Source organism: Phoca vitulina, unplaced genomic scaffold, assembly GCF_004348235.1.
Source record: "Phoca vitulina isolate PV1807 unplaced genomic scaffold, GSC_HSeal_1.0 scaffold13, whole genome shotgun sequence".
Lineage (NCBI taxonomy): Eukaryota > Metazoa > Chordata > Mammalia > Carnivora > Phocidae > Phoca > Phoca vitulina.
In genome coordinates this window covers 42,932,978-42,952,438 of record NW_022589716.1, presented here as the reverse complement: position 1 = coordinate 42,952,438, position 19,461 = coordinate 42,932,978, and the positions used below count along the sequence as shown (strand labels likewise).

The window sequence follows — 19,461 nt, the reverse complement described above, 5'->3', positions numbered from 1 at the left end:
ACAGAATGTTGTTACACCTTCCAGTGGTTGAGAGAATCTTTTATGAGCACAAAAAAACCTGTACAGTTTGATGAAGAAACCCAGTGACCTGGACTAGTTGGTGAACCACCATTTCTTTAAGCTGTTTGCTCATTCTCTGTACTAGAATATTTCCCCTTTTCTGCAAGAGTTTTTATGCCTGTCATATATGTACAAAACATATAATGGCTGAGGGCTTAAGTTTAAATTCCTCAGAATGACATTTATGGATCACTCATTTATTTATTCATAAAATATTTATTGAGTCCTTATTTTGTTCCAGGAGTTTTTCTAAGTACTGGGCTATGGTGGGGAACAAAATAGACGAGGTCCTTGTTACTGAGCTTTTTTCTGTGTGTATGAGAATGAGAATAGCAAGCAAACATGATAATTCTAGGTAATGCTATAAATCAGCAATTAGCAAACTTTTTCTGTAAAAGACCAGAATGTAAATATTTTAGGCCTTATGGGCAATACAGTTTCTGTTGCAACTACTCTTGTTGTTTAGTGTAAAGTAGCCACAGGCAGTACATAAACAAGTGTTTCTATGTTCTAATTAAATTTTGGAATTTCATATCATTTTCCCATGTCACAAAATATTATTATTCTTGATTTTTTTTTTCCCCCTTTGGCCATACTATAACATGGGACAAGCTGGATTTGGCCTGTAGGCTGTAATCTGGCCCTTTTTAGAAAAAGTTTGCTGATTCCTGATAACAGCTATGAGGAAAATAAGACAAGATGATGTGACCAGTGAGTGACTGGTGGGGGTCGTGGAGAGGCCTCGCTAAGGAGAAGATACCTGAGTTGTGGTCTAAAAGATGGAAGAACTTTGCTGGCAAATGAAACAGCAGGTACAAAGATCTGTAGGTGGAAATGAGCTGCTCCTATGTTCCCCAGCATTGAACTTTACATACCATGTCATTCTTGGCTTTGTCTTTCTTTCATTTTGTTCTTAACTAGGTTGCCCTCTTCCTGTCAGGTTTTAAAAGTCTACCCATAATAGAATCTAAGACTTGGAAGGAATCTTAACTTTCTACCCAATTGCTTTCTTCTAAAATATGCTCAGTGATTTTTCAGCTTCTGTTTGAAACCTCTGATGACAGTAAATTCATTGCTTTGAGGTAGCCTATGAGAATTTTAGATAGCTCTAATTGTTAGAATGTTCTTCATGTTGTAATAGGATTCACCCTTTCTACGTTTTTTCCCTGATGCTGCCTTTCAGTGACCATGGAGGAAGCTTGCAGTGGAGTTGTACCTCGTTCCCAGGATTCAGTTCTAACTGAAGTCAGCACTTGAAACAAAAATCATATAAAATGAAAACTATACTTGAAAATCCTTTAAATTGTGGGGCAATTCGGTGGCTTGGTTGGTTAAGCGTCTGACTCTTGAATTCAGCTCAGGTTGTGAGTTTAAGCCTGACTGGTGTTGGGCTCCACGCTGGTTGTGGAGCCTACTTTAAAAAAAAAAAAAAATCCCTTAAAATGCTTAAAAAGTACTGTGTGCATGTTTTTGTATATATAATGATATATAATTCTTACGCACTTTGCAAACTGAGAGCCACAGCATTACTGAAGGAAGGAGCAGGAGGAAATAAATTATTACGTAGATATGTAGACCTTAAACAATTTTGCTTTTTAAAACAGCTGTCAAATCCCTATCAGAGAGTGGTGGATGGTGGAGAATTTTATGTGTTCCTGCTTCCTTGCAGGGCTAATTTTATTGTATTTTTACTTTAAGCCTTTATTACATTGATAAACGTTCAGAAATGTGTTGTGATATTAAATGAGATAATATGTATGGAAGCACATGGTAAGTGGTCAATAAATGTTTGCAAGATTTAGATTTAAATTTTTGCTTTAGTGGGCTCATATGCACACTGTCCTTTGAAAAGTTGCAGAGAAGAACTTGGCCACCTGCTTCCTGTCTTTCCAAATTGGCATTTCCTCTTGTGGCTTTTACTAAACAGCTGTCACTCTCTATGTCCTTGAGCGTTGGTCACATTTTACCAGAGGTCAGCTAGTAAGTTAAATGACAGTATGATGTAACTCTGTTCTGCCACATGATTCTTAAAGTATTTGAACACTGCTGTTGTCTCCCATTTAAATCTTCACTTTTCAGGGGCGCCTGGGTGGCTCAGTTGGTTAAGTGACTGCCTTCGGCTCAGGTCATGATCCTGGAGTCCCGGGATCGAGTCCCGCATCGGGCTCCCTGCTCAGCAGGGAGTCTGCTTCTCCCTCTGACCCTCATGATCTCTCTATTTTATTCTCTCTCTCAAATAAATAAATAAAATCTTAAAAAAAAAAAAAAAAACTTCACTTTTCAGGGCTAAATTTCATTTCTTTCATTTCTTTTAGTCTTGTTTCTTCACCCTCTAGTTGTTCTTATGAGTGTACCAATTTATTCTTTTTTACTTTGGTACCCTGAAGTACATTTTAAGGTACAGACTCAACTTTTATCTCCTTGATGAAGTCTACTCTATAATTCTAGACCTTCTCTATATTCCTAATATACTTTTATCTACACTTCTCAGTTTAATATTTTCTTATATTTGTTTCATGAGCATTTTTCTTACCTTACAGTGAGACAGTAAGCTTCTTAAGGGCCAAAACCATGTTTCAGGTATCTTTTGTGCCCATGCACTGAGTAAAATTTCAGGCATGCAGTAGTTTACAGTTAAAAAAAAAAACTTTTAAAATAAACTTTTTCTTTTTTTTAGAACAGTGTTATATTCACTGCATTATTGTGAAGATAGTGCAGAGTTCCTTTCTATCCCACACCCAATTTCCCTTATTATTAACATCTTCTATTAGTGTGGTAAATTTGTCACAAGTAATGAACCAATACTGATACAGTATTACTAAGTCTATACTCAGAGTTCCACAGTTTTTCCCTTAATGTCAAGGGGAGGTGGGGGGGGGGGGGGGGGGGGGAGAGGGAGAGAGAGAATCCTAAGCAGGCTCCGAGCTCAGTGCAGAGCCCAATGTGGAGCTTGATCTCATAACCCTGAGATCATGACCTGAGCTGAAATCAAGAGTCGGATGCTTAACTGACTGTCACATTAAGGTGCCTCCCCTTAATGTCCCTTTTTGTGTTCCAGGATCCCATTCAGGATGCCACATTATGTTTCATAGTTATGTCTTCTCAGCCCCTCTTGGTTCTGACAATTTCTCAGACTTTCCTTGTTTTTAATGGCCTTGGCAGTTTCAGAGATAATTGATTAGGTATTTTTGTAGAATGTCCTTCAATTGGTACTTGTCTGATGCTTTTCTAATGGTTAGACTGATGTAATGTGATTTTGGAAAGACCACAGAGGTAAAGTGTCATTCTCATCACAAATCAAGAGTACATACTAGTGATATCACTTGCCGATGTTGATGTTAACCTTGATCACCCAGTTTGTGGTAGTGTTTGTTTTCTCAACTGTAAGTTACCCTTTTGTTCCTCCCTTTCTGTGCCATGCTCTGGAAAAAAGTTACTGTGTGACGCCTTAATGAGTGATGAGTTATGCTTAATGAGTGATGAGTTATGCTCCACCTCAAGGGTAGAGTATCTACATAAATTTTGTTGCTCAAGTTGTTTGAGGTTTGGCTGTTGGGAACTCTTTCACTTGGCTTCTGTATCCCTTCCCTTTGACATACTCCCACAGTTATGTGTGAATGAGCACTTTCTTTTTGGAAACATACAATGCTCCAGGCTCATCTTTTATATATCATGTTCCAGTCCAATAGTCAGCCATTTTTCTAAGGAGGCCTAGGTCCTTTTTTTTGGGAAATGGTATTAGAAACTAAGATTTTGGGTGCTAGATGTGCTAGTTGCTACTTGAGTATTGTTACTTCTAGGCCATCTGAGTGACAGAACAAAGAGATAAATGTGTATAAATTAAGCTGTGTATATACACATCTGTAAATCTTTCTATATGTAACCATTTGTCTATTAAACTAAACATGAATTCATACTGATGTTTCCAACTCTAATTCCTTATCACTTGGATCATTCTAACCACCTCCACTTCAGTCAGAAACCTGGCTCCCATGCTCTGCTATCCGTTTATATAATTCTCCAATTCCAGTATACATTTGAAGTGGTTTCAGAATTGTTAATCTGTGTACCTGTGGGAAACAACTTTATCGACTAGAATACAGTGCTTATTGGTAGTTCCTTTTGCCTTTAGTCTTACAGACTCTCCTTATTTCTAGCATTACTTGGTCAGCATTTTATCTGCTTTGTGAGGTTGTTTCATATTTGTAATAGATTTAGATTGTTTTGTCACATTCTGCATTCTATGCTGAGATCCCTTTACATCTTAAAGGATTATTTAAAAATTTGCATACATTGGGGCACGTGGGTGGCTCAGTCATTAGGTGTCTGCCTTTGGCTCAGGTCATGATCCCAGGATCCTGGGATTGGCCCCAAGTCGGGCTCCCTGCTCCACGGGAAGCCTGCTACTCCCTTTCCCCCTCCTTGTGTTCCCTTTCGCTGTGTCTCTGTCAAATAAATAAATAAAATCTTTTAAAAAAATGTGCATACATTAAGGCTTATTCTCTGTGCTTTAAAACAGAATGGGTTTTGACAACTTTTAATATCTTATATTCACCATTATGGTGTCCTGTAGTTTCACTGCTCTAAAAAATTTGTCGCTCACCTATTTAACTCCCCTGATACCAGCCCCTGGCAACTATTGATCTGTTTACTGTCCCTGTAGTTGCCTTTGCCAGAATGTCACTATTTCAAATTTTAAAAAGTATTTTGAATGATTTTTTTATGAACACAGCATTTTGTTAAGTAGTGGGAGATACAAGTACTAGACAACCAACACCCTGGAAACATTTTTTTCTATTGAGATAAAATTTGTTTAACACAATTCATCATCTTAACCATTTAAAATGTACAGTTTGGAGGCTTTTAGGTACATTCACAATGTTGTGCAACCACCACTACTAACTCCAGAACAGTTTCATCAACCCAAAAAGAAACTTTGTATTAATTAAGCAGTTCCTCTTCCCATCCTCTGGCAATCACTAGACTGATTTTTGACCCTGTGGGTTTGCTGATTTTGTACATTTCATTTAAGTGGAATTATATAACATATGGTCTTTTATTTCTGGCTTTTGTTTAACAATGTTTTTAAGATTCATCCACGTTGTAGCATATTTCAGAACATAATTCCTTTTTTGTGGATGAATAATAATCCATTGTATGGACATACCACATTTTGTTCATTTATCAGTTGATGGACATTTGAGTTGTTTTCACTTTTTGGGTATTATGAATAATGCTGCTATGAACATCCATGGAAAGGTTTTTGTTTGAACATGTTTTAGGTTCTTTTGATAATTTTTATTTTCATATTGGAAGGGAAGTTACATTACCTAGTGGCTTATTTGGTGTAAAGTGCTGAAAGAATGCTCCTTTCTCTTGGCATGGTATTTATCAGTGAATAGTGAAATCACATAATTTTCCTGTTGTCTTTGTAAAGAATTTTGGTCCAGATGGGGCAACAGTAGGTAGCCTTCCCTAGAATTCTGTTAGAGGAACATCCTGAATTATGTTGTATACCATTTAGTTATCTTTCCTAGTAGCAAGTAGTCTCTCATTGTGAAGTTGGATCAGAAGATCTGCCTGTGGTCTAAAGGAATCTCTGAGTGTATGAATTATTTTTAACATTATGTATTCAGAGGGATAGTAGGCAGGATTCCCATTCTGTAATCTATGTGACATTAGTGATATTATAGAGGTTTTATTCTTATTAACCACATTCCCTCTGAGGTTTGGACTATAGTAAAGTGGCGTTAAATATTAGTGTTTTCTTTTTCCTGTTTTAGCACCCAACCCTGAAGCTTTGTGTTTTTTTTTTTTTTAAAGATTTTAATGGAAGAATTTTTTTTTTTAAGATTTTATTTATTTATTTGACAGAGAGAGACACAGCGAGAGAGGGAACACAAACAGGGGGAGTGGGAGAGGGAGAAGCAGGCTTCCCGCAGAGCAGGGAGCCTGATGCGGGGCTCGATCCCAGGACCCTGGGATCATGACCTGAGCCAAAGGCAGACACTTAATGACTGAGCCACCCAGGAGCCCCTAACCCTGAAGCTTTGTTTTGCAGTTATTGCTTCAACACCTTTGCTTTGATAAATTCAATTTCCTCAGCAAGACTTGGCAAAAGTGTTCTTCTTTTGCCAGTTTGGGGTAGCTTGACCAATTCATTGAAATCTAATGCTGTTCTTCATACTTCTTGAAAGCAAGGAACATTCTTTGCTGGCTTTACTTCTAAGTGACTTTGAGGTTCCCTGGAGACAAGAGAATATAGATAAATTATATATTAACCACCAACATACTTTATCCCAAGAATATCTCTGTAGGCAAGCCCCCCCCCCTTTTTTTTAAAGATTTATTTATTTGACAGAGAGAGACACAGCGAGAGAGGGAACACAAGCAGGGGAAGTGGGAGAGGGAGAAGCAGGCTTCCTGCGGAGCAGGGAGCCCAACGTGGGGCTCAATCCCAGGACCCTGGGATCATGACCCGATCCAAAGGCAGACGCCTAACGACTGAGCCACCCAGGCGCCCCAGTAGGCAAGCCCTTTAAAAGTGTTTGTGTAATACAACACTGGGCTGGAACCAAGAATATTTTAATTTTACTTGTCTAAAAACTCATTATTACTGGACCAATAACTTATACCTTGGGACAGTTTTTTTGTAGAAAAGATAATATTGACTCTCTCTACAGGGATGTTGTGATAGGAAATGAGTTCTATTAATCAGGGTACTTTATTTTTTGAAGACAAGCATTTTGGAAGATAGATGTATTGTGAAAATTTTTGTTAGTGCTTTTTCCCCTATATTTTAACAATGTAGATGAATCTGTTATCTCATTATAGTAAAAGCCTTTGTCAAATACTGTATCTATATTCTGTTTACTACTTCCAATGCTCTTCACTTTCCTGTGTAGTTCCAGATTTCTACTGGTACTTTTCCTTCGGAATGAAGGACTTCTTTAACATTTCTTGTAGTGCAGCTTTGCTGGTGATGAAGTTTTTCAGCTTTTGTATGTCTAAGGAAGTCTTTAATTTGCCTTGATTTATAGAAGCTATTTTCACTAGATATAGAATTCTAGGTTGACAATATTTTTCTTTAAGTATTTTAAAGATGTTGCCTCATTGTCTTCTGGTCCACATTGTTTCCCGTGAGAAGTCAGCTATCATTCTTATGCCTCTGTATATAATATGTGGTTGTTTTCTTTTGGCTGCCTTCTATTTTTCTTTCAGTTTTTAAAAGTTCTGGTATAGTACACGTAACATAAAATTTACCATCTTAACCATTTTAATTGTACTGTTCAGTGGTATTTAGTACTTTCCTATCATTGTGCAACCATCACAACCATCTTTTTCCAAAACTCTTCATCTTGCTGAAGTGAAATGGTACGTATTAAAAAAGCAACTCCCCATTCCCCAAGCCTCTGGTAACCACCATTTTACTTTCTGTTTGTGATTTTGACTACTTTAGGTAATTCATGGAATTATTATCAAGTGGAATCATACAGTATTTGTCTTTTTGTGACTGGGTTACTTCACTTAGCATAATGTCATAAAGGTTCATCCATGTTGTAATATGTGTCAGAATTCCTTTCCTTTTTGAAGCCAAATAATATTCCATTGTATGTATAGACCACATTTTGCTATCTGTTTTTCTGTCAATGGATGTTTGTGTTGTTTCTATGTTTTAGCTATTGTGAATAGAGCTGTGAACATGAGTGTACAAATACCTCTTTGAGGTCTTGCTTTTAGTTCTTTTGGGTATGTACCTAGAAGTGGAATTGCTGGATCATATGATAATTATATGTTTAAATTTTGAGGAATTGCCATGCTGTTTTTCACAGTGGCTCTGTTGTTTTCTCCACATTCTTGCCAACATTGTTATTTTCTGTGTGTGTGTGTTTTTTAATAGTAGCCATCCTAATGAGTATGAGATGGTATTTCATTGTGGTTTTGATTTGCATTTTCTTTTTTTTTTTTTAAAGATTTTATTTATTTATTTGAGAGAGAGAATGAGATAGAGCATGAGAGGGGGGAGGGTCAGAGGGAGAAACAGATTCTCCGCTGAGCAGGGAGCCCGATGCGGGACTCGATCTTGGGACTCCAGGATCACAACCTGAGCCCAAGGCAGTCGCTTAACCAACTGAGCCACCCAGGAGCCCCTGATTTGTATTTTCTTAATAATTAGTTATGTTGAGCATCTTCATGTACTAATTGCCATTCATATATCTTCTTTGGACGAATGTCTATTCAGGTTCTTGGTCCATTTTTCTCTTGGGTTCATTTTTTTGGTTTGTTGAGTTGTAGGCATTCTTTCTATATTCTGGATATTAATTACTTATGAAATATATAATTTGCAAATACTTTCCTCCATTCTGTATTCCTCTGGCTGCCTTCTTTTTTTTTTAAGATTTATTTATTAATTTTAGAGAGAGGGCAAGCACATGTGTATGCAAGCAGGGGGAGGGGCAGAGGGAGAGGGAGGAGGAGAATCCTTTTATTAAAAAAATGTTTATTTTTATTTATTTATTGGAGAGAGAGAGCGCGCGTGCACTAGCAGGGGGGAGGGACAGAGGGAGAAGCAGATTCCCTGCTGAGCAGGGAGCCCGATGCAGAGGACTTGATCCCAGGACCCTGGGATCATTACCTGAGCTGAAGGCAGATGCTTAACTGACAGAGCCACCCAGGCACCCGAGAAAGAGAATCCTTAATCAGACTCCCTGCTGAGCATGGAGCCTGACATTGGAGCTCTATCTTCTCTGGCTGCTTTTAAGATTTTTTTTTCCCTTACCTCTGGATTTAAGGAAATTGATTCCAAGTATTTCTTGGTGGAGTTTTAGCTTTCTTCGTTTCTTGAGCTTAGTGTTTGTTGAGCTTCTTTGATCTGTAGGTTTGTTACTTTCATCAAATTTAGAAAATTTTTGGATATTGTTTTTTTAAATCTTCCCCCTGCCAAGATTCCAATTACACATATGTTATTAAGCTCCTTGAGTTTGTCCCATAGCTCACTGATGCTGTGCCCTTTTTTCTTAGTTTTCTTGTATTCTGGGTTTCATTTTGGGTAGTTTCTATTATTATGTCTTTACATTCACAACTCTTTTCTTCTGCATTGTCTTATCTACTCTTTTTTTTTTTTTTTTAAAGATTTTATTTATTTATTTGACAGAGAGAGAGCACAAGTAGGCAGAGCGGCAGGCAGAGGGAGAGGGAGAAGCAGGCTTCCCGCTGAGCAGGGAGCCCGATGCGGGGCTCGATCCCAGGACCCTGGGATCATGACCTGAGCTGAAGGCAGACGCTTAACGACTGAGCCACCCAGGCGCCCCTGTCTTATCTACTCTTAATCCCATTCAGTGCATTTCATTTCAGTTTACTATCTATTCTATAATTTGTAGCTTGATAGAAATGCAGTGACATGGCAGGTGTCAAGAAATACTATCTTAATATGCTGTCAAAATAAAACATTCCTAATTCTGTAAGCTATCTGAAGGGTATACAAAACCACCATATGTGTTAAATTAACCTTGTCTCTTGGTTTCCACATTGACTTTGTTTTTCTGCCAGACCTATGTATTTTTTTCATGTTATTTTATATTTTCTTTTGATGTAGATACCTGCTGACATAGACATCTGTTCTATAATATTTGTTTTTTAAGGCACCAGAGTGCTTGGTCTGTTTGCCAAACTACTTAATATTATTTATCTGTATTTGGTTGTATGATATGAGCATCATCTTGCTATAAAAAACATGAAATAAATTTTTATACTTTGTTTTACTATACTGCTTATTTATTAGTAATCAGAGAGCTGGATTACCTGCTGAAGTGTACCTTTGATTGCAGCTGTCATTGATAACCCCAGTGCCACCTGGGCTTGGCCACTTCTCTACCTCCATGTGATCTTTCAGTATTACTAATATCAACTTAAAACATTTTGCAGACTGACAACTGGTAATTATTTGCCAGCCAGTCATTTGCATTTAGTAGTATTTCTCCTCTTGCTCCCTGTCCCAGCAGGTATTACTTTCTCGAGGACACACCCACAGTTAGCACTTTCTTCAGATGCTGACACTTGGTGAACAGCAACTCTTGATCACAAGATTAGAAGACACAGTCTCCATCCTCCCAGGCTGGATCTCTTTTCATATGGATCTTCTGTTTCTTTGTCCTTTTAAAAAATAACTTTCTGGGAAATACTTTGGATTACAACTGTTCATCCTCATCTATGCAAAGAAAGGAAAGCTGTTGTGCTGGGATTTTGAGGAGGTATGTCTTTTTTCTTGTATTGCAAAACTGCATCACTTAGGTACTCAGAGCATTAGACAATAATGACTTAACATTAACTCTTTCCTCACTAGAACTTCATTCTTATTCATTCACTTGTTCCATCTTCCTTTCTCCCATTCTCTCTCTCTCTCTTTTTTTTTTAAGCAATTGTCATAACTTAATTAGAACTTTTCTTGTTGTGTGGATATAGCAGCTCATTTCTTACATTCTTCCTGAATGTCATTGGACTCTGGGTTAGACTTACAAGTAACAGGAAGCTGTTTGAATACTTATGCCTCAAGTTGGGATTGTGACTTGAACAGAGTTTGTTCTCATTCTGCATAGACACTGGGAAAGCTTAGTATCTTTAGGGTAATATGTACCTGTATGATTTTGTAGTCTGGTTCAGTATCATTTGCAAGAGGAGATATGATAGTAGAGATTTTTTTTTTTTTTAAGATTTTATTTAATTATTAGAGAGAGAGAGAGAGAGATGCGGGACTCAATCTTAGGACCCCGAGATCATGACTGAAGCCAAAGGCAGATGCTTAACTGACTGAGCCACCCAGGCGCCCCTGATATTGGAGAATTTTTAACTAAAAATTGACAGACTTCAATCCCAGTTTTGACATTGTTACTGCCATGCTTTGAGTTATAGTATGTTTGTTTTCTCATCTCCAAAATTGAGCTTATCATTACTTGCTTTACATAAACCTCATGCGATTGTTGTGGGTCAGAGGAGAAATTTTGTGTGGAAGACTATTATATCAGTATAAAGGCTTGTTACTGCATTGCAGAGAGCTGTAGGCATCTTTCTTCTTTTTATTTTTTTTTAAATTAATTTTTTTTTTAAGATTTTATTTATTTATTTGACACAGAGAGACACAGCGAGAGAAGGAACACAAGCAGGGGTAGTGGGAGAGGGAGAAGCAGGCTTCCCGCAGAGCAGGGAGCCCGACGTGGGGCTCGATCCCAGGACCCCGGGATCATGACCTGAGCCAAAGGCAGATGCTCAACGACTGAGCCACCCAGGTGCCCCATCTTTCTTCTTTTTAATCAAAGACTCAGTTTTTATTTCTGTAGACTTTTTGGTGGTACAGCCCTGTTATGAATCAGATTTTTACATTTCCATACTTAATCATGGATGAACAGTAGTGCTTATAGTGCCTAATTACATGGTAGGTGTTCAGTCTATTTTAGAAAGTGGATTTGTTGAATGTGATGCTAAGAAAACATCAGTTTGTATGGTAAGGAACCATTTTACAAAATCTATTGGATAGTGTTTTGAAGAGAAATATCATTTGTTTATTTTATGCATTTAAAAATATTTAATGAGGGCTAACTAGGTTCTGAGCACTGGGGAAGAAAACAGATTTCTGCTTTCATAGAAGTTAATTTATGTTTTATGTGGGGAGATAGAATAAACAAGATAAAAAAATAAAAATCATTATTTTTTAATAAGTTCTAATGAGAAAAGTAAAAGCAGGAAAGAAGAATAGGGCATATTGAGGGGGGAGGGATTGAGTGGTCGTAGATGGCTCACAGAGAAGGTGACATTTGAGTGAAAGCTTGAAAGGTGTGAGAGAGTAAGCCATGCAGATAAATGAGTGATGACAAGTGCAGAGGTCCTGAGACAGAAACTTGCCTGGGAAATGGCAAGAATTGGAGGCGGGGAGGGGTAGGTGCTTATCTTGTGGTGCCTCAGGGAAGTAATTTCCAAACTTTAATGTGCATATGGTTTAAGTAGGTGGTGGTTGTTAAAACTCAGATTCTAATTTTGTAGGTTTGAGGTAGGGTTCATTTCTAGCATGCTCCCAGTTGCTGCTGGTGCTGTTGGTCCTTTGTAGGGCTTTAGCTTTTAGGCTAAGTGAAATGGGAAGTCTTCAGAGGGTTTTGGGTAGTGGTATGACATGATCTGATTTCCATTTTCACATCATGCCTCTGGCTGCTGTGCTGGTAATAGGCTCGTGGTGGATTTGGCAAGAGGTAAGGCAGGAACACCAGTTAGGAGGCTATTGCTGTAATCCAAGTGAAAGAAGACGACAGTTTGCACTGTGGGGTGGCAGTGAATGTGGTGACACATGGTCTGGTTCTGGGTATATTTTTCAAGTAGAATCAGCTGGTTATGCTGATAGATTGGATGTGTGCTCTGAAAGGAAGGAAGGAGTTAAGGACAATTCGAAGGTTTTTGCTCTAAGTTCCTGCAAGGACACCATTTATTCATATGGGAAAGACTGAAAGAGTAAAAAGTTTGGAAGGGAAGAACGGGAGCTCAGTTTTGGACATATATTATAGATGCCTACTAGACTTAGTAGAGATGTTGAGGAGGTAGCTGGTTTATGAATCTGGAATTTAGAAGAGAGGATCTACTGTAGGTGTACCGCAGGGTGTTACTGACAAAAACATTATATTTAAGTCAGGAGGCTGGGTGAGGTCACCAAGGGAATGAGTAGAGATAGAAGTTGAAAAACTTAATTAACTCTGGAGTGGACCAGAGGTTAGAGGTCTTTAGAAGTGAGGAAGATGAGGAGGAACAGTCAAAGGAGACAGCATCAGCCAGGGAAGTAGGAAGAAAGACAGGTGAGAGGGTATCCTGAAGCCAAATGAGGAAAGTGTTGTTATCAACTGTGTTAAATACTAAACAGTTATGAGGAGGGCTGAGAAATAACCATTTCATTTAGCAGTGCGGAAATTATTGGTAATCTTGGTAAGAATAGTTTCAGTGAGGCAATGGGAGTAAAAATCTGATTGGAGATGTTGCCTTTCCAATAGTAAAACAGTCCTAAACCCTGATGAGGTTGTATTTAGGTAAAAATCTGCAACTCCTGATAAATGTCTAGGATAGGAGAAGATTAAGATGTTTAGGTACTGTTACTAGTAACTGGTTTGATTAATTGCTCATTTAAATTGCAAAATGTGCTTTGAAATCTTTAGGGTATCCTAAACCACTGATTCTTAGTTCTTATTTATTTTTATTTATTTATTTGACAGAGAGACACAGCAAGAGAGGGAACACAAGCAGGGGGAGTGGGAGAGGGAGAAGCAGGCTTCCCGCCAAGCAGGGAGCCCGATGCGGGCCTCAATCCCAGGACCCCGGGACCATGACCTGAGCCGAAGGCAGACGCTTAACGACTGAGCCATCCAGGCGCCCCTGATTCTTAGTTCTTGAATTTTTATTTCATGCTTTCAGGGTTTTCAAATCATCCTTAGCAGTTATAAAAAAAGAAGAAATGTGAGGATTTGTTAGGAACCAACTGGCTCTCGGCTACTCTTTCCTAGGTTACATGGCTGAAAGACACTTTAAAGACTAATTGGGTTGTCAAAGGGGACTGTGAGAACCTCCTTACACTTATCTCTTCCTTAGTGGAAGTGTTAATCTTTGTAGCGTTTTCAACCTGATAATCTTGTGCAGACAACCAATATAGACAAGTTATGCTTAGGTATAACTTACTCAGTCTTTATGGAAGACCTCTTTTTCTTCATTTGTTTATTTAAAAAATACTTATCAAATACTTGCATGAATGTTTGGTTCTGTTGTAGCTGCTGGAGATGCAATGCATTAAAGTTTTTGCCTGACTGGAGTTTATGTTCTAGTTGGAATGAAGTAGCAGATTGGGACCAAAACTTGTTGGTGGTCTCAGACTAGTACTGGTTGTCTTAAAGCTGTGTGGGCATATGGGAATCACAGAGAAATAAAATTATAGTAAATATATAACGTAGAACACTATGCCACTGTTAAAAAATGACACAAATTACTTTATTTCCACTAGAATTTACTAGAATTTAAGCTCCATTAGTTTCCATGGGTAGATAGAAAGTTTATAACTTAAGATAGTATTAAAGAGGGCACGTATTGAATGGAGCACTGGGTGTTATATGCAAACAATGAATCATGGAACACTACATCAAAAACTAATGATGTAATGTGTGGTGATTAACATAATAAAATAAAATTTAAAAAAAAGATATAGTCAACTGTAAATAACAGTAGCAATATCTAACAGCTGCCTAAACAGTAAAGACTCTAAATTGTCTCATGTAAATAGAAACAAGGAAATAGGTGGTTCAGGGCTAGTTTGGTAGCTTGGTAATATTTATTAGACCCAGGTTTTCCCCTCCTTAACTCTATTATCCTCAGTACATTGTTTTTTTTTGTTTTTTTTTTTTTTCCCAGTTTCTCTGTGTAGCCTCATGGTTGTAGGATGGCTGCCTTAATTCTAAGCAGCACGACTAACTGCATTCAAAAACAGGAAATGGAGGGCAAAATATTTTTCTAATGGGAAGACTCGGTCATTTTAAATGGGGAGAAAATAATTCCCAGAAGTCTTCTAAGCAGTGCTTCATGAACTTCAGGAGTATATGTAAGACTGACCTAGGAAAATATAAATTCCACAAGTAGAGATTCTGAAATCTGCAGGTTTTTAGTGGGGTCTGGGAATTTGTATCAGTAATGCACTCCCGTGTGATGCTGTGAATTTGAGTAACACTGCCATATGCGTTGTCTCCTTACATTTCAGAGAGGGTCATATTGCTTTCTGCCCCTGACCCCAGGCATGTCTGGGAAAGTGATTACCTGGCAAAGAGAATATGATAGCCATAGTTGGCTTCAACTGATCATGAGTCATCTCTTGGGGTTGGGCACATTACCACTCTGAACAAATGTGAATTCTGATTAATGAGGAAGAAGGGAGAAATGGCTGTGGGGTTGACAACTAAGCATCTAGCACTTTTGCTATTAGAAAAGTTGCAGTGAATATCCATGCTCCAAAGAAAAGGTAGGTGTAGTTAAAATTTTTATAGATATTTCCAAATTGTGCTCTAAAGAATTGGAATCAATTTACATTCCCATCAGCAGTCTGTGTGTTTACTTCTTTCTACTGCTAACAAATTAGATATGTTATCTACTTTGATCTTTGCTACTCTGATAGGTAAAAAAATGTTATCACATTATAGATTTGTTTGTTATTTTTTGAAGTAGGCTCCATGCCCAGCATGGAGCCCAACGCGGGGCTTAAACTCATGACCCTGAGATCAACACCTGAACTGATATCAAGAGTCAGATACTTAATGTACTGAGCTACCCAGGCGTCCAACATTATAGATTTAATTTACTTTGATTTTCATCTCACACCTGTCAGAATGGTTAAAATAAAAAACATAAACAACAGGTGTTGGCAAGGATGTGGAGAAAAAGGAACCCTAATGCACTGTCATTGGGAATGCAAACTGGGGTAGCCGCTGTGGAAAACAATATGGAGGTTCCTCAAAAAATTAAAAATAGAGGGGCACCTGGCTGGCTTAGTCGGTAGAGCATGGGCTCTTGATCTCTGGGTTGTGAGTTTGAGGCCCACGTTGGCCGTAGAGATTATTTAAAAAAGAAAGAAGTTAAACATATATGATCCAATAATCTTGCTACTAGGTATTTACCCCCAAAATACAAAAACACTTATTCAGAGGTATACACACATCCCTGTGTTTATAGCAACATTATTTATAATAGTTAAATTATGGAGGAAGCCCAAGTGTCCATCAATAAATGAGTGGGTAAAGAAGATGTGATTATATAGTATATATACGCACATATACATACAATGGAATATTACTCAGCCATAAAAAAGAACGAAATCTTGCCATTTGCAACAGCATGATGGATCTGCAGGGTATAATGCTAAGTGAAATAAGTCAGAGAAAGACAAATACTATATGATTTCATTCATGTGAAATTTAATAAAATGAGCAAAGGAAAAAAAGAGACAAGCAACAAACAGACTCTTAACCAATGAGAACAAACTAATGGTTACCAGAGGGCAGGTGGGGGGGATGGGTGAAATAGATGATGGGGATTAAGGAGGGCACTTGTGATGAGCAGTGGGTGATGAAAGGAATTGTTGACTCACTGTATTGTACACCTGAAACTAATATAACAGTGTATGTTAACTATACTAGAATTAAAATGAAATTAAGATGAAAAACTTTAATCACATAAAAAACTTACATTGCTCTTTTGAATGAGGTTGAAAATCTTTTTATCTATGTAAAAACAATTTATCTTTGCTTTTCTGTGAACTGGTTGCTTATGTTAGACTTTGGTTCTTTTTTCATTGATTAATTGCTTTTTTCACTTAGGAATTTGTAGGAGCCATTTATATAATGAAATCAGTGTATGTGTTGTAAATATCTTTTCCCAGTTTGTTGGTCTTTTAAACCTGGTTTGCTTATTTGTTTTGTTATAAAGCACAGTGTGATTATATAGGCTTGTAAGTTCTCTTTTTGCCAAGCTTTATGGATCTGGATCTTTAATAATGGTATAATATGCATGCTTACTAAGAATTTTGTAAATGATACTGAAACTGGGAGTGTTATCTAATAGGTTGCATCAGAGAAAATTGAGGCAATCTGAGCAGGATGAGGTATGAAAGTGACAAGATAGGTGTGATAGAAATGTAAAGTCTTAACTCTTTAACAGAAATGATGTGGCCCAAAATAATTTTTTTCGTTTGAGAGCCACCATAGTCTAAGGTAGTTAATTGTATGAGTTGGCTGTGAAAAGAGGCTAACATTGATGCATTGATGAATATTTATAGATGTACAGTGCCAAATTAAGATGTATAGTGCTAAATTAAGAGAAGTAATAGTCCCTTTGTTCTTCTTGTACTGTCAGGTTATATCTGGAGTATTGTGTCCACTTATGGATTTTACACTTCAGTGGGACAATGATAATCTAAATTGTCCAGATGAATGTGACTAGAATATTGAGAGCTTTAGGCACCATATCTAATGAAGAACAATTGAAGAATCAGGAGCTATTTTGCTACAGAAGATAATACTTGGAAACAACTATCTAAATTATTTGAAGAATTGTGTTAAGCAAGAGGGAGCAGACTCATCATCTGTATTGGTCCAGAGGACAGACAGTGGATAGAAGCTATGTTGGAGATGAATTTCATCCCACTGTTGAGACTTTTTGCACAGTAAGACATGTCCCACAGTGGGATAGACAAAATTATGAGGTCTCTGTCATTAGAGATATTCAAGTATAGGCTGGGTGATTGGCTTCTGGAGATAAAGGTGTTCCTGCAGTTTGGACTACATGATCTTTCTTGTCCCTCCCAGCTCTTAATATTTTCTAATCTCAATTAGACTCTCTCCTTTGTGCTAATATTGGTAACAATGAAAAGGTAATGAAAACTCTTGTTGACTTTAGTTCCTTGATAACTAAAGAAAAGACAAAATGTTTTCCAACCAGCAAGAGAATACAATGCCCAAAAGGCAGTTTTAAAAAAGTGTATAAAGCAGAAAACTAGAATACTAGATCTGTATATGGACTATTTTTATGTTTTTGACAGCATTTCTTTTTAATTTATTTTTATTTTTTAAGATATTATTTATTCATTTGAGAGAGAGGGAGAGAGAGAGCACAAGCAGGGGGGAGAGGGAGAAGCAGACTCCCTGCTGAGAAGAGGACATGGGGCTCCATCCCAGATCCTAGGACCCTGAGATCATGACCTGAGCTGAAGGCAGATGCACACCAGCTGAGCCACCCAGGTGCCCCTTGACAGCATTTCTTTTTCTTTTTTTTTTTTAAAGATTATTTATTTGACAGAGAGACACACAGCGAGAGAGGGAACACAAGCAGGGGGAGTGGGAGAGGGAGAAGCGGGCTTCCTGCTTGATGTGGGACTCCATCCCAGGACCCTGGGATCATGACCTGAGCCAAAGGCAGACGCTTAATGACTGAGCCACCCAGGTGCCCCCTTGACAGCATTTCTTAAGGCCAGTCTGTCTGTTTCCCTCCCTCCCTCCCCCTCCCCCCACCTTTCCTTTCCTTTTCCTTTCCTTTTTTTTCTTGTTCCACAGTTCATTTACTGAATTGGGGTAGATGATTTAACAATAGATTGTGAGATAAGGCTGGGAGAGGAATTCTTTGCTTTCCCTCCCAGGAGCCACAGTTGTGTTATGGATGCTTACAAACTTTCCTGAATAGCTTTCTGTTCGGCAAGCTGTGGTAACTACTTGTGTGTGGGTCTGAAACTGGAGATTGGCATACATACATTCTAGGAGTCCTGGGAATTTCTTGGACTTGTGGTCAGCTCCTGAGGGCTGCTTTGTTGTCCAGATGTTCAGGAAAGTGGCTGGTGGGAACTTGCTTGAAGACTGATAAAGCTGGGGGAAGGTTTGGCTCCAGAAAGAGGCACAGCATTACTTTCCTCTGGCTTTTCTGTTAGTAGGTTGACTGGGGGCTGCACTGTTAGTCAAAAGCCTCAAACCTGGCACCCCCCCCCCCCTTAAGACTAGTCTTTCAAGAGTATAATTTGGGACATGTTCTTAATTAACGATTATTAGAGAGTTTATAATTTTATACTATATAATAAAAAGGAAAGGTTGCCATAGTGTAGAAGAATGCAGGGATTTGTGTTTTAAAACTAGATTTAGTTCTCTGCTACTTGCTGTGTGCAATGGGAAATTTAATGATGAGATTTAATTTTCTCATCTGCTCTTGGGGGCAGCACTTGTCTTTCAGAGTTGCATATACTGGAAAAAATTTACCCTAAGGTTAATGCCTGGCATAAAAATGGCATGAAATTATTATTTTTTAAAGATTTTATTTTTATTTATTTATTTATTTTTAAAGATTTTATTTATTTATTTGACAGAGAGAGAGAGACGGTGAGAGAGGGAACATAAGCAGGGGGAGTGGGAGAGGGAGAAGCAGGCTCCCCGCCAAGCAGGGAGCCCGATGCAGCCCTCGTTCCCAGGACCCTGGGATCATGACCTGAGCTGAAGGCAGATGCTTAACGATTGAGCCACCCAGGCGCCCCAAAGATTTTATTTTTTAAAGTAATCTCTACACCCAATGTGGGGCGCAAACTCAGAACCCTGAGATCAGGAGTCACATGCTCCACTGATTGAGCCAGCCAGGCGCCTCAGATGACGTAATTTTTTTGTTTTAAGTTGAGGTTTTCTCTTTTATTTCATTTATTTTTTATTATTTATTAGAGGGAGCACAGAGGGAGAGTGAGAGGGAGAAGACGCAGGGCCTGATCCCAGGACCCTGAGATTATGACCTGAGCCGAAGGCAGATGCTTGACCAGCTGAGCCACCCTGATGCCCCATGACATAAAATTATTACTAATTATTATTAGTAGCAACT

The 19,461-nt window shown here is 38.2% G+C and overlaps 1 protein-coding gene across 6 annotated transcripts in view; it reads left to right on the top strand.

The window, feature by feature from the left end:
* Positions 1–19,461, top strand: part of TMCC1 (transmembrane and coiled-coil domain family 1) — a 258,804-nt gene that overhangs the window by 2,011 nt on the left and 237,332 nt on the right. Inside the window, exon 1 of one of the 6 annotated variants that reach the window (XM_032411980.1) lies at positions 9,391–10,310. The exons of the other annotated variants lie outside the window; for them this stretch is intronic. The gene's annotated coding sequence lies outside the window, so the exon portion shown is untranslated. Of the gene's footprint in view, positions 1–9,390; positions 10,311–19,461 lie in introns of those variants that run through there. 6 annotated transcript variants of the gene reach the window in all.